Raw genomic sequence first — 15,743 nt, 5'->3', positions numbered from 1 at the left:
TCAACAATTGGGTGTGGGCAATTAAAGTTTTTATATAGTCCAAGTTTTCCGAGGTCCAGTAAATCCGACGCTGGGCTGTATTAACTTCGATTGTAGATTTTTGAAATATTGGCTGATTGATGAAGGTGGTGGGTGCCGTCCAAAGAGTTGTTAAATGTAAAAGAGCGTGATCGCTCTCTTCTGTAAAATGGATTGTGAGGTGAATAATTTGTTTCTTTTCATCTATCCCACAGATGAAATAATCAAGAGTAGAAGAAGTTCCATTTCCCTGTCTAGTATGTGATGCTGGTATATCTCCTTTAGTATTACCATTTAGGATTGTCCCATTTATGCTGGGGAGGAGTGATAGTAATGACCTTCCTCTCTTATCTGATTTAGCTCCTTTAGGGAGTTGTGGGAGGGACGTTTCGAAAGATTCTTCTTTAAAGAGTTTTGCCCATTTCTCGATTTCACTATTTGAAATTTTGCCATTCAAATCGCCCATTATTATGTATGGCATATAGGAGCGATCGCCAAGTATGTGGATAATAGTTTCCATTAAGTGATCAAATAAAGTATCATGTTTGTTACTTGGGGGAGCATATATGTTAAAGAGCAGTATTTTATTCTGGGCGGCTGTTGATTGAGTTTTAAATGACACCTTAATACATTGCAAGTTATCTAAGTTTGTATCTATAATTTCTTGACACCAAGAGTATTCCTCGCGTAGTAAAATTGCCAGACCTCCCTTTGCGTGGCCCCTATTGGATTTCTTAGCGGGAATTTCATAGACGTAGTATCCTTTTTGAGAGAAGGTTATGGTTGACCATGTTTCCTGTAGAGCAAGAATGTCCGGATGATTTTTTGTGGCTTCTATCATTTTTTTAGCAGTTTTCCCGGCCATGTTCCATGTCGTAATCGTCAAACCTTTGCTAAACCAGATGTTGTTGAAGTTTGGCCGTTTTTTTACAGTTTAAAGTCTCCGATATCCATGCCCAAGATTTTATTGATTCCCCAACGTCGCTTCGTTCTAACTCTTGGGACCATACTGTCCTTTCGCCTTGAGATACTTGAATTTTTAGTGTGTCATTTCCCATTGCATTTGGTGCAAGGTCTCCCCATTTGGTATTGAGATTACCCTTTCTTTGGTCAAATAGACCAATTGGTCCGTTATTTTGAATACTTCTTCTTGGTTCGGATGTTAGAATCACATCATAGCCGTTTTTATGTAGGATTTCCTTCTCTCTAATTATTATTCCTGGTAGTACTGGAGACAGAAATGAGACTAGTGCTAGTTTGTCATTTTCTTTGTTCGAAAAGCACACCAAGTCTATTTTGTTACTTGTAAGAGATTGTAGAGATGGTATTTGTTGTAAGAGATTGACTATTCTGCCTCGATTGAATGGCAGATTATCTGTAGGAAAAGGTTCTTCGATTATTACATGCTTTGATGGTGTTCCTTCCCACGGCTGGGATTTGCTATCAAGTATTTCTTTTGTGACATTGATCTTAGGCCCTGTTGTTTTTGTTGTTATTGGGGCCGGACGGTAAACTTCTGCTTTAGGATTCAAAGATTTCACCATCGGTGTTGTTTGGATAACTGAAGGTTCCTCCAGTGTAGGAGTAGAAGAAATAGTTTCGGTATTTTGGACCTTTATGGGATTGATGAAGATGGTAGATTTATGGAATTTAAGTTTACGCCCTTTTTTCTTTTAAATTCTTCTTAATGGCTTTCTTCTCTTTTTCTTGCCCCTGGCTTCTTCCAGATCATTAGTTATTGAAGTCTTCTCCGTTTGATTTGATTCCTGCTCAGTGTGGACTCTAGAAATCTCTACTTTATTGTCGCGGGCTATACGATCTAGGTCAGTATGATTAGCGTATTTTGAGAAAATGGGGTAGTGTTTAGTTGTATTTTTGGTAGTATTTTTAGAATCTTCTCTGAATAATCTCTTAAGAGAGTAGGTGATAGGAGATTTTTTGTTTTTTCTTAATTCCTTCATTTTTGACTCTAATATTACTACCTCCGTAGTTTGTGAACTTGTTTCTCGTTTTTTTGGAGACAGAGTACGGTTTTTTGGATCATCTTCCAGATGTGGCATATTATCTGTTTCATGTTGTTTTGTCAATACGTTAGTTAGATGTTTTTTCCTTTTTTCTTCCACTAGGAATTTAAGAATACCTATTTGTACATCGAGAGTGTCATCTGAATTTGCTAGAATTTGACCAAGATGAGTAAGGACCGATTCCAAAATTTCCTGCAGGGAAAAAAGAGCTTTTGACAGGGGAGAAACAGAGTTTGCGGAAGTTGAGTTTGGAAAAAAAGGATCAGTAAAGGTCGCATGATTTGAATAATGATGAGGTGATTTTTCAGGAGAACTGGTAAATGGCTGTTTTTGGCTTAATGGTAGTTCCGATTTTTCGTTTTCTATTTTCATGGTGTTACATGCGTAATCCTCTAGACAGAATTGACTCTCCAGAGGTTTTATAGGAGTTAAGGATTTTATTTGAGACATCTCATGGACCGATTTTTGATGATCCTCGGCTAGAGAGGTCTTTTTTTGGTTACTCTCTGAAGTTATGTAACTTTGGTTGTGATTACTTTGGTGGGAGGAAAGTAGCGACTGATGTTCGACTTTGGTCTCCATGAGATCAAACGTATTTTCTACTTCAGAAGTGATGATAGATGAATGATTTTTCAGAGGTAGAGTGGAGAAATATTTATTTATGGCTGATGTACAGGATAATTGGCCAGGTTTTAGTGCTTTATCAGAGGATTTTTTGACAGCTTCCTCAGTGCCCATACGCCTCATGTATATTGTGCGTGATCGTAACTTTTTTAGTGCCATTGGGGAGACCGATGAATCTACTGAAGGTTTTATGAAGTTACTATTGTTTCGGCAAAGAGTTTTAGGGTTGACTTAGGTAACTGGTTAGGGGCAATTGGAAAAGTGAAGATATATTATACTAACAAGGAGTGAGTAATATAGTAATCCGCCTTCCTTTGCCTTGATCAACTCCTAGATGAGTCAGTTGTTAATGTGCACGTCTCACCTTGGATGTTTGCAGTTTGTTCCCGATACTCATGAAGTCCAAAGCAAACAGAGTAAATGAAAATGGGGTGGCCCGTCCCGTCCTCGGTCGTCCCCGGACGGCCACAGACTGCCCGCCCTTTGCCCGGGCTTCGCCCGGCGTCCCGCGACGCGGGAATTATGATGTAGTTATATACTTGTAGGTGGTGGGCGTGTCCATGGGCGGGAGCGCCGGGGGAAGAGGAACCAGCTGGGCTACCTGTAGTATGCTGGTCCTCGCAGTCCCCCGGCTCGCTGCAAGTTTTATTCCTGAGCCTCAACCCGTGGGTCTCTAGCTGGGAGCATGTCACCAGCCCTGCCGATTGTAGGGCTCGCTCACACCAGCGAGTCCTCATTGAGGGTAGTCTTCAGGAGACGAGCTTGATGAAAAGCAGGACGGACTTTCGCTCCGTTAGTGAACAAACAAACAGCACAGTTCCTGTAGTAAGGGTGAGTGGCGCCCGCGAAGCGGGGGTCACGAATGATATACACTGTGGGTGGTGGGCGTGTCTGTGGGCGGGAGCGCCGGGGGAAGAGGAACCAGCTGGGCTACCTGTAGGATGCTGGTCCTCGCAGTCCCCCGGCTCGCTGCAAGTTGTATTCCTGAGCCTCAACCCGTGGGTCTCTAGCTGGGAGCGTGTCACCAGCCCTGCCGATTGCAGGGCTCGATCACACCAGCGAGTCCTCGTCGAGGGGAGGCTTCAGGAGACGAGCTTGATGAAAAGCAGGACGGACTTTCGCTCCGTTAGTGAACAAACAAACAGCACAGTTCCTGTAGTAAGGGTGAGTGGCGCCCGCGAAGCGGGGGTCACAAATGATATACACTGTGGGTGGTGGGCGTGTCCGTGGGCAGGAGCGCCGGGGGAAGAGGAACCAGCTGGGCTACCTGTAGGATGCTGGTCCTCGCAGTCCCCCGGCTCGCTGCAAGTTGTATTCCTGAGCCTCAACCCGTGGGTCTCTAGCTGGGAGCGTGTCACCAGCCCTGCCGATTGCAGGGCTCGCTCACACCAGCGAGTCCTCGTCGAGGGGAGGCTTCAGGAGACGAGCTTGATGAAAAGCAGGACGGACTTTCGCTCCGTTAGTGAACAAACAAACAGCACAGTTCCTGTAGTAAGGGTGAGTGGTAGCTCTTTGCAATTGTAATGAGAGAGAAGTTGGAAACTGTTTTGTTTTGGTCTCGGTTTTATTTACATTTGCGTTGACGTTTCAAATATTTCTTATATGGAAAACTAAACTAAACTCATCCACGCCTATTTCCTATTCAAGGGCTAAGACATATGGGGGCATATTTACAATCCCCCTGTGCCATATATATGCTGCTGTTGCGTCACTCCTGTGACGCAGCGGCGGTGCAAACCATGTGCCGCGTTTCACCTCATTTACAACGTGACTCATCTAGTGAGATGCGTCACGTTGTAAAGCCCTGTACCACATGAAACCTGCATTAGGTTTCATGTGGGCGTTCCGGCCCAGGAATGCCTTGTAAGAGTGACTCAGTGAAATCTACAATATTTCACTAAGTCACTTTTACGTCCAAGCTGCATCAATTCCCTGCGCGTGCTTGAAGCAAGCTTAGTGAGTGACACAGCATATTAGGCATAGGGCACCCCTGAGCATTGCTAGAGCAGCATCACGCTTGCGACAAGACTTACGCCACAGGATGTGACACACATTGCTCTATCCTTGCGCCATGGTGCACCGTATTGTAAATGCGACAAATTTGTGGTGGCGCAGGGAGGGAATTGCGTGTAGCATCTGTTCTGGCGCATCCCTGCTGATTTGCAGAGATGCGCCAGAACTTGTAAATCTGCCCCATGGTTTACCGGTTCATGAATGCAATTTCATTACTATTGCTTTAGGCGCATTTGACGTTTTTTAGATTATTTTGTCTATGAATTCAGCTGGAGGAATTCTGCTGGAGGGCTGTTCCAGACACCATAGCCCCCATGTGTCGAAACAGGTTTTAATATGACTCTGAGACTCAGATTGTCATTCCTGTTCTATAGCCCCAGCAGTACCCTACAGCTGCCAACACAGCATGCAGTTATTAGTGTGAATTGATTCCTTATCATTTTACTATTTCACTATTTTTTATCATAACATTATGAACAAATAAACCCATGTCATGGGTGGGATTATGGAAATCCAGCAGCCAACAATACTTTACATTTGTCAGTATCTAGTATCAATAAGGTGCAATATTTATTCAAATCAAACTTAAAATCCAGGAATTGCAATGCCTTCCTTCAGTTTTGCCTTTCAAAAAACTTCATTTTGCACACTGGAGTATTTGAGCCCATTCGTAAACAGATAAAATAACAAAGGGGCATATTTACAAAGGAATGGTGCAGTGCAGAGTTGCCAGCAATACAGAAGAATCAAACTGTGTCATTTAAAAAATGCAGGGATGCGTCATATTCACAAGGATACAGCACACCCCTGTGATTTCCCTTGAGCCAGTGCTAGAAAAGCTGCCTAGCGCCAACACTGACACCCTTGCGCACTGGTGCAAGGGTAACTGCATTTCAGCCAATCATCCATGCAATGCAGGCACCCTTGCAATAGTGCAAGGGTGGCAGCATTTTCAAGGATGATTGTGTATGATCTTTCCTGCACAAACGCAATCATTAAAAGTGATTTGCTCCTTTTGCAGCACAAATAAAAAGAGCAAAAACAAGGAAAAATAACAGTATTTCTCCTCGGTACTCCACTCTAATGCCTGCTCTTCAGTGGAATTAGTTTTGGGTACTGCCTCAGATTTACACAACCTTGTAAATCTGGTGCAGCGTTAAAATGCAATGGGTGTTGTGTGGAACTCAACACAGATTGCACGCCCCTTTCACGCAGATACTTGCGTGAAAGGGTACATTATTTCCAAAGAAGTGTTTTTTTTTAATTTCTTTTTAGTAGATGGTCAGCTTCACATTATGACTGTCAATAACTTCATATATTATACAACTTCTGGATCACAGCAGTGTATCGTGTCTACACATGGGTTTCTTTCTAAAACATTTACATTAGCAACATTGGAATCATTATTATGGGATCTTAAATTCTTACACCCTAAAGTCGACGTATAACAAGTTACATTCATGTTGGCATTGTCTCTTTTGAGATCCCTCTGCATTCTAACCATTTACTTCAAATACTGTCCCACTTCCCAGAAATCCATGGCTCTGGTATACTGTTATTTCAGCTGCACAGCACCAGTCAAAGTCTGCTTCCCAATCTTTGACTCTGGGGGGTTCCCTTGCTCCCCAGAAACCTAGCTATATTTCTTTTGGCTATTGTATCTACTATATTGAGCCCTAGTGTGATATATTTTTGGCATTTGGTGTCCCTTGTAATGCATGTGTATATGCCATTTGGCATCTAGTGAGGCCCTCTGCTCTATGACTGTTGACATCACCTGTGTGATTTTGCTCCAGTGTCTCTGTATTAAGGGTCAGTCCCACAATGTGTGAAAGATAGTGCCTATTCTGTGGCATCTCCTCAAGCATTTATCTGTATCAGTCCTACCCATTCGTTAGAGTATAGTCCTGGTTGTATAGGATCTGTGTAGGATTTGTAATTGTATGACCCGGAACCTTGCTCGTATTATCACTTCTATGGGGCTCCATATAGCCTCCACGCAGTCATCATCCTCTGGACTACCTATCTGTCCCTTCCATGTCGCCCGGAGGCCTCACTATGGGTGTGCGGTATTGTTCATAATCTTTTTTGTAGAAAAGGAAGTTTGCCTTTTCCAGTACTGGGTCTATTAGCACTCTATCTTGGAGTGGTGAATATTCGGGTACTTGGTCCCCTAGTGGGATGTGGGCAGGGCCGGACTGAGAACCAAAACCGGCCCTGGCAAAGTGCTCAGCCGGCCCCCCACCCCCGGCGGGGGGGTTGGGGGTGCGACCACGCTCGTTGCCAGGGCCGGTGTTCGTCCAATTTTGTTACAGGGCCGTTTTTGCAGCAAAGCTGCAAAAATGGCCCCCCAGGGGCCCAAAACCGGCCCCCACCCTTGTGGCGCACCAGGGGATTGCCCGGTGCCCGCAACGGCCGGTCCGGGCCTGGATGTGGGTTTTGAGGACATACATTTGTTGTGTGTAGCGGATATTTTTCATTTCCGACATCTGATATTCAGTCTGCACTTCATGGAATTTCATAACCTTCTGTCTGTTCCAGATATCTCCCAATTATTCTATGCCCAGCAGGACCATCGATGGAAGCCCTACAGTCTGCTGTCATATGGTTACTGCATTTCTATATATTGTGTTAAGTTAGCATGAGTTTATTAAATGTTTAAACACCATATTTTCCTTCGGCTTCAGTTTGCACACAACACCTAATTGTTATTGTAGCTTTCAACCTAGACGAAAGATGTGATTTATTTGAGAATAATATGTTATTGCTCTGATATCAGTCGTGCTTGGTACACTTGGTACAAATGTCTGCACACTGAGAACTGCACCCTCTAAGAATAACCTAACACAAGGTTGCTGAAGGCCTGATCCTCGCACCACATTAGACATAACACAAATAATGTTGCTGCCAACATTGGGCTCTACTCGGGTTTAAGATAGAGCTACAGGGAATGAATCAACACACTTGATGCTTCGCATGCAGAGAGCTGGTAGCTGTTGATGTGATCTGCTCCTACTGACCATTAGAGGTATGGGCCCGCCCTGCTAGAACCCAAATGAGACCTTCTTAGATATAATATAATATGCTAAATAGGGTGCGCGAAATATAGGTGATACAGAATTTTATAGATTTTTGCATCATAACATGCTATCACCTTTTGCTTACTATGGATTAGTGACTATGCTGCTAACTCTGATTTTTATAATATGTATGTTGATATTATACAAGATACTGCGTTTGAGAACTTTGCATTGAAAAATAAACATTTCAAACTTGCACGTGTGTTCTTTGCCTCCCAGTTTCGGTTTGTAATGATTATATAACGAAAGAGTGTTCATGTGTTCCACGATACCTGAGGTACCCTAAGTTCATGTTCTGGATTGTCTAAGTCATTGGTAAGTTATTACTACCGATGAGACACTGTAGCTAGCTTGGTAAGGGGATTTCTGAAACTAAGGTGAGTTTTGGGTCACCCTAACTCACCCGGGTTCTAGATCTCTATGCACAGTTCTGTGGGAGAACGGAAACCCTGCTACATGGCGCCCAACGTTGTTGGCCTTATATCATGACACTCGAGTAGTATATCATTCAAACCTTAACCCCTTCATTCCCGTTTCCGGAAAACGACAGTGTCGGAGAAACCTACCTATTTTTGAAATAGGTCTTTTTCAAGCTTGATTCTATCTAAAAACGGTTTCTTTGAATTACTACCCAGTTGTGCTACAAAGTAATCTTTGTTTTTTCACTTTCCTGTGCTGACATGGCACAAGCCGTGGACATCCCGCAGCATAGTCGCATTGCGGTGCGTGACCACTTGCGGGCTTATAATGTACCTGTAGAAGGCTTGGCTGTTGTTCTAGTGGTGAGTGCGGAACATGCTTACCCGTACGAACTGTTTTATTCGTGGGTGACATTTCCGGCGTTGAACGCTAATTCTGGTGTTTTCCACTCCTACACTGCTATGGCTGTGCCGGCTGCGTATGCTCCGTACAGAGCACTGGAGGTTCCTATTGATGCTTGGCAGCATGGAGTTTGGTTTGGTGGCGCCCTACCACACGCTTTAACCGCTCCGAGGTTGGGTCCTTTGTCCATTCCGGGCACACCTTGGCCCGCTTTGGCGGGATTCACTCCTCACCCTAACCGCGCCACGTGTAACGTGGCTGATCTGCGGCAACTTCATGAAGTCGCAGTGGCAGTGATTAGAACGCTTGTTCATTACACTAGCCGTAATGTTCAAGACGTAGCCCCTAGGGGTGCACAGCTTCGTGCAAAACAGGCTGGTTTGAAGATCAATCCTGTCATGGTGAATTCCGTGATGGGCAAGAAGCCCCAGGACAAGGATGATTTTCCGTTCTGGCTTGCGGAGAAATTCGGCCAGCTGGAAGCTGTGTTTCCTAATACGAATCCAGGTGATAAGCACCGGATTCTTACACTAAGTTTACCAAAAGATTTGGCGCCTGAGCTTGTTGACTGTGAGACCTGGGGTAAGACTTTTGCAGCGGTCTATTCGAGGTGCTATGGCACCCCGTCTGTGACCAATCTGGGTGCGGTCCTTAAGCGTGTTCAGGACGAACACGGACCGGAGTCGGCGGTTGAGTTGGGTATGCGCCTGTGTCGCTCCTTTGATGTAGTTTGCGATCTGATCCTTGCAAATGTCAAGGGAGATGCAGTGAACTTTCAGGTTGCTAACGCTTTAGCGTTGATTTCCGAGGCCGAGAGACCCCGTCAGTTGGCAAGGATTATTGTGGCTGCTTATAAAACGGTTGGCCGCAATGCGAAGGGGCTTAAAGCTTTTCCTGATAAAGAGAAAAAGCAGCCCCAGGGTCAGTCTTCGGAGACTAGTGTTCAACCGAAGTCCAAGAAACAGAATTGGCCTAAAAAGCAAAATCAGGGTAAGCAACAACAACAACAAACACAGGTTCCTGCTCCTGCGTCTCCGTTGCCTGTGCAGTCGGATCGTGTTTATGATTTACGCGACCGCGCGATGATTAAATCGCCTGAGAGGTTTCAGGCTTCTGACCAACGCTCTCCTCGTTCCTTTCAGGACTCATCGGCTCCGTCAACCGGTGGTGGAGGGGGCGGCAGGGGCCAGGGTGGCCAGCAAGGACGTGGTCAGCCCCGCCCGCGTAACGGTGGAGAGCAGCAGGAAGGCGCTACACCCAAGAGACCACAGTTTGCCACGAAGAAAGTCGCCGCCCTGACAGCGCATCGTTATGCCCCAGATAGTGAGAACGCGGCTTCGGAATCTGACGTGGGCTCTGACCTTGCGGGACAGCGCGGCAGAATTTACCATAGTGAGAGAGGCCCTCCGTCCACTTTTGAAGGTGACAGCGTCTGACACTTATGTTGTGATTGAAACTGCTGATACGCATGTTGCTCCCCCTGAACGTCTTTTTGAAATTGTCCTGTTAATTGAAGGTGACATGCAGCGAACTGTAAAAGGGGTATTTTGGGACGTATGACATTTTGCTTTCGGAGGCTGACTGGCCCCCCCCTTTTGTTCTCGCAGCTCCACGAGGGGAGGAGGTGATCCTCCCCAGTTTCGCGCACACTGTATCGAGAGTGGAAGCGCTGCATTTTGCAGAAGAGTGGGCTCTGGCGCTTGCGCCGGCTGTGTACCGCAATCAATGTGGCTGGGATAAATTGTCTCCAAGCCATGAGATTCCGTTACGGTCTCAGCCACAGCCTCAACCTCAATATCCCATACGGCGTGAAGCCAAAGCTTCAGTCGCGGCTATCCTTGAACAATTGGAATATCAAGGTGTAATTGAAACGTGTGTGTCACCGATGAATAACCCCCTTTTTATTGTAAACAAGCCGGACGGCTCATATCATTTGTTTTTGGTTTATAGGCATTTAAACTCGCATTGCCGTAACTGCGCAGTACAGAATACTCATGGCTCTGCTTTAGTGAATAGTCTTGAGCGTAAACGGTTCAAAACCACGCTCGACATTTCCAATGGTTTTTATGCCCATAGATTAGACGTCTAAGTTCCCAATGGACCAGTTTCACATGCGGCGGTGTGCAAAAAATGTTTCGGCGTCTCCCAATGGGCTATAAGAATAGTCCTGGAGTGTTCTCCGCCCGCATTGTCTCTCTTTTGGAGGGCATCGACCCAGTTGCTTGTTCGTATGTGGATGACATTTATCTGACAGACGACGATCTTTGGGAGCATCTGTGTCGAGTGAATAGCATAATTTGTAACTTTGCTGACATAGGTTACAAATTTAACTTTGCAAAGTCGCACATTGCAGAGTACACAGTGTTGTTTCTCGGTTACGAGCTTAACAAAGAGGGAAAAGGGTTAGCACCTCACTTCCTGGAGAAATGCGCACAATTGCGCTCTCCGACAAGACTGAAAAAATTACAATCTTTGCTGGGTTTTTTGAATTTCGGGAGAACTTACATTCCGGAATATGCCCAGCGTATCAAGCCTTTGTATGCTTTGATACAACCATCTTTCTCCAAATCATGCTGGCTGCCTGAGCATTCAGCCATTCTGCAGTCTTTGCAGGCTGATTTGCTCACTTCTGAATACTTACAGACTCGTGATAACCAGACCAACCTGGTGATAAGAATTATCCCTGGGGCGGTGGGTTTCACGTACCTGACTTTTAATGAAGGAGATACAGTACCTATTGCTTACAAGTCACACTTGTACACTTCGGCTGAAATGCGTTTTTCCACTGTGGAGAAAGTTTTAACGGCTGTACAGATGGCAATTCTTAAAGAACGTGCCCTGTTACAAGGAAAACGCATGTTGGTTGTTACCCCGTGTCCTGCCTTGGAGGCAGTTACGAAAGCCAGTGTACCTAATTCCAAAGCTTTGCACCCTAGGTGGATTCAGTGGGCTGCATCCTTGGCATCCCAGGATGTCACGTTTATTTTTGACGCCACTTTACGGTCGCAGGAGTTTTTACAGTATGAATTTGTTCATCCTGCTCCTTTAGCAATGCGGCCGTTGGAGGATTTCCATTGCATCATTTACACTGATGGTTCGGCGCAGGTTGCGCATGGCTCTAAACATGCCTACGTTTCCGCTTGCGCCATTGTGGTCGGTGCCATGTTGAACGATGAAATCAAGTCCAGTGTCGTGCACACGCAGACACTTGGGGACTGCACCGCACAATTAGCAGAGCTTCGTGCGCTGATGCTTGCATTGGAGTACGCAGATCCTAGTGTGACGACTTTAATCGTAAGTGACTCTTACTACTGTGTTCAGTCTTACAATGAAAACTTGTTCTTTTGGATTCAGAATGAGTTTCGTGATTCCAAAGGTAGCACAATAACACATAAAATGATCTGGGTCCGAGTGGCGGAACTTAAAGAGAAGTCAGCGCGTGGGGGTCCACGCTGTTGGCAATTCGCTTGCTGATGAAGCAGCAAAGTCAGCGGTATCGAAATACTTAGTTGCAGCAGTCACGAGGTCCAAAAGCAAGATAGATGATGACATCTTGGCAGCTGTTGCTGCGACCGAGAAGGGAGGTAAATATCCTGCGGGGTTCCCTTCTAAGTACACATACCACTTAAGTCCCGATAAGGTTCCTTATGTGAAAATTCCTGATGTTGACGAACGGCTAGTTCCCAACTCGGATCGCAGGGCTGCTTTGATTACAGCGGCTCATGAAGGTGTGGCGTCTGCGCATGCGGGCGTCTCAGCCACTGTAACTCAGCTACAACAGAGGTTCTGGTGGCGGGACTGTACAAACAGACGCGCGATTATGTCCTTCAATGTGACATTTGCCAGCAGATTAAACCTTTGACTGCTGCGCGTCCGCCTCAGACACAGTTTTACATCTCTAATAAACCGCTTGGAGGCGTTTATTTGGATCACTGCGGTCCATTTTCTTCTGATACTGCATACAAGTACATCTTGGTAGCAGTTGATTCATGCACACGCTTTGTGTGGGTATGGCCACATCGGAGCGCTGATTCACGGACTGTCATCAAGGATTTGCGAGTCTTTATAGGGATTTTTGCCTGTGGTACCTTCCATTCGGATCAGGGTCTGGCTTTCGCCTCTAAGGCGTATAAGGATGATATGGTTTTGTTGGGGGTCCACGTCAAGTTTTCAAGTCCGTACAGACCCGAGGGTAACAGTGTAGTAGAAAGAATGAACCGTGACTTAAAGCAATCTTTGACAGCCCGAGTTATAGGCACTTGCAGAAACTGGTTAGCCCACCTTAATGGCGTGCAGCGTGCGCTTAATAATCTCCCTAGAGGGTCTCTGGGTGGGCGGACCCCGTACGAAATGCTCTTTGGTATCAAGATGTACGTCCCTGACCTCGATGGTTTAGACTGCAAGGCCCAGACCTCGGCCTTTGACGTAGATGAACATTGCAATGTTTTACAGGATCTACAAAAGACCAGAGACAGTCTAGCAAAGGAACATTTGCCCTCCACATCGGATGATGCGTTGCAGATCCCGGTAGTTGGCTGGCTACCCCAAGTTGGAGAACTGGTTCGAGAGAAGATCGATAACAAGAAAGAGTTTGGTCCCTCATATCGTGCACCGGTTCGAGTTCTTGGAGTGAAGGGCACAAGAACAGTCATTTTACCACCACTTCCAGGTCGTAAGGAAAACAGATTTATTTCTATTGACAATGTCAAGACACACAGGGTGGCCGATTCTTCATAGCATGACACCGGCTGTTTCCTTTTCTTCCATGGTAAGGCACTCTGTGCTGGCTATTACATCTGGTGCAGAACAGGAGGTGTCACTCGAGATGCCTGCCATATCCAGTCCTTTATTAAATACTATTCCTGTTACTAACATTGATGAGTTGAACTACACCTATCCTGCTGATTTATTGATGCCTGATTTACAGACTCGTTTGGCCGACCAGTCCAGATTCTCTTTTGACTCTGTTTCGGAACCTTCAAAGAAACCCTCAACTATTGCAAAATATGCCACGTTGTTTAAAAAACATTTTTTAATTCCCCCCTGGACATACATTTGGTTGATCCTATTTTCATTTTACCTTTTTATGTCAATTGGTTTTGTGTTTTATTTTTTCCGCCTGATCGATGGTCACTACGTTAAAGAAAGAACAGGAATTCGGTACCTTAATGGAACATTGGCCCCTCTTTCCTCTTCACATTCAGCGCACAGACTGAAACGAAACTTGAATACAGTTAACATTACTGCTTGGCCTGTCCTTGATGGGATTGTGTGGGATGCGGTTAGATTTCAAATACATGGGCCCACTGAAGTGATTAATGTTCCGAATGTGCTTAGAGTAAACATGGGAGAGGTGATTAAACAAAATATACGTTCTGATGATTTTGATATTCAGGCCGTAGAAGCATTATTTTCTGATTTGAAATACTATGCGGCTTTTGATGCTGAAGACTTATATTTAGATTCTATTAATTATGGTGATTTATTTTGCTTCCAACATTATGGTAATCATTTTCTCCATAAGACAAATTCCAGGAGGGTTGCTGTGAATTACACGCAATGGTAACATTGCCCAGCTCCTATAATTGGAAGCTCCAGTACATTTCTGAAAAAATACAGTTATTTTACAGATTTCAATCAATCAGATCCTGAGTCCTTTTATTTCATAATGACAGAAAAATCCATGTCCAAAGTTAGACTTACCGATACAAAGTTGCTGTATTCGAAGTCCTTTCTAGACATATTGGCTTTAGATGGCTATGAGATCTGGAAGGGAATTATTGACCTTAAATCGGTTTGGGGTACCAAAGTTTGGCAGGTACAAGGCACTGAGGCTTTGCACCGTGCATGTCTCATCCCAAATCACATGTTGTTTCTAAATTCTACTATTTCCCAGACAACATGCTTTGGATTGGCTACTTCTAAAAAATTAAATACACCAATAATCCCCAAATTAGAAGAATATTCAGGATGGGGTAATTTTTCTGATTTGTCTATTCATGAGATACAGTCTCTAATACACAATTCGTCCTTTAATGTATCCAGTTTGGATCCAGAGGGTTGGCTGTTGTGGCAGAAGAGTTCTGATTCTTGCCAACGTCGATTTCTGGGGTTGACTAAAGGGTTCACACAAGTACGACCAGACCCCCGTTTTGAAACTGATTATACTGTCACCACTTACTCTGTAGGGAAACTGTGTCAGAATTGGTTACAACATTCCACGTTAGCTGCAGTTAAACTACATCTGTCTCAGTTAACTGAAAATGTGGATTTGAATGATTTTATAAAAGGCCCAGCTAAGGGTAGATCTAAACGGTGGATTTATGCTGTTTACAATGAAATTTGGAAAGTGTCTCAAATTGAGGCTGCTAAGCGCCTAAGGGCAATTGACCAAGCAAATTTGGAGAAAGTACTTGCAGTGGTAGATGACAGTATTAACACGCTTTCTTCCCGAAATTACACATTAAACAATATTGTTTCTTCTGTTGTTGACATTGTGCATGATGAAGTGTCCGTATTATATCATGGTCAAAATCAATTGCGTTCTGTTATGCAGTTTGCCTGGACACTACAGACTCTGAAGGCTGGTCGAGTGCCTTGGAGTTATATGAACGTCTCATCACTATTTGCCCCATTTAATTTGACTGACAAGCAGCGCATGCTTTCCATGCGAGATGCATCATTTTCTATGTTACACATTGAGAAGTTAGAATCTTTGCCCTTCTCTGTGACTGAGGCGGCTGCTGCTACATGGCTTATCCACGGTATTATTACTTTACCATTTGCTCTGTATAAATTTACAAATTGTATGAGATATATTGCTATAGGGCGATATGACCCACTGGGAAGTGCTTTCCTACATGAGACATGGTCTTTACCATATACATACAGATGTCTGAAAGAAGGAAAGGAAGTGAATCTGAATGGTGAAGAATGCACACAGTCACCTGACCGTTCACTGATATGCAGGCACATCCAATTACATGGTTCTTGTAATCAGGACAGACCAAATTTAGCCTGTGTTTTAAAAGGCACACCGGTTCCTGCAATAGTTCCCACATTCACTTTGTTGTCTAACGGTAGTTATTTACTTTTGAACAACGAACTGTGTTGTGGGTTAATGGTCGGTATCGCATATGTGGTTACTGTATCAGAACGTGTG

Source organism: Lissotriton vulgaris, chromosome 5 (assembly GCF_964263255.1).
Source record: "Lissotriton vulgaris chromosome 5, aLisVul1.2, whole genome shotgun sequence".
Lineage (NCBI taxonomy): Eukaryota > Metazoa > Chordata > Amphibia > Caudata > Salamandridae > Lissotriton > Lissotriton vulgaris.
This window is presented reverse-complemented; position numbering follows the sequence as displayed.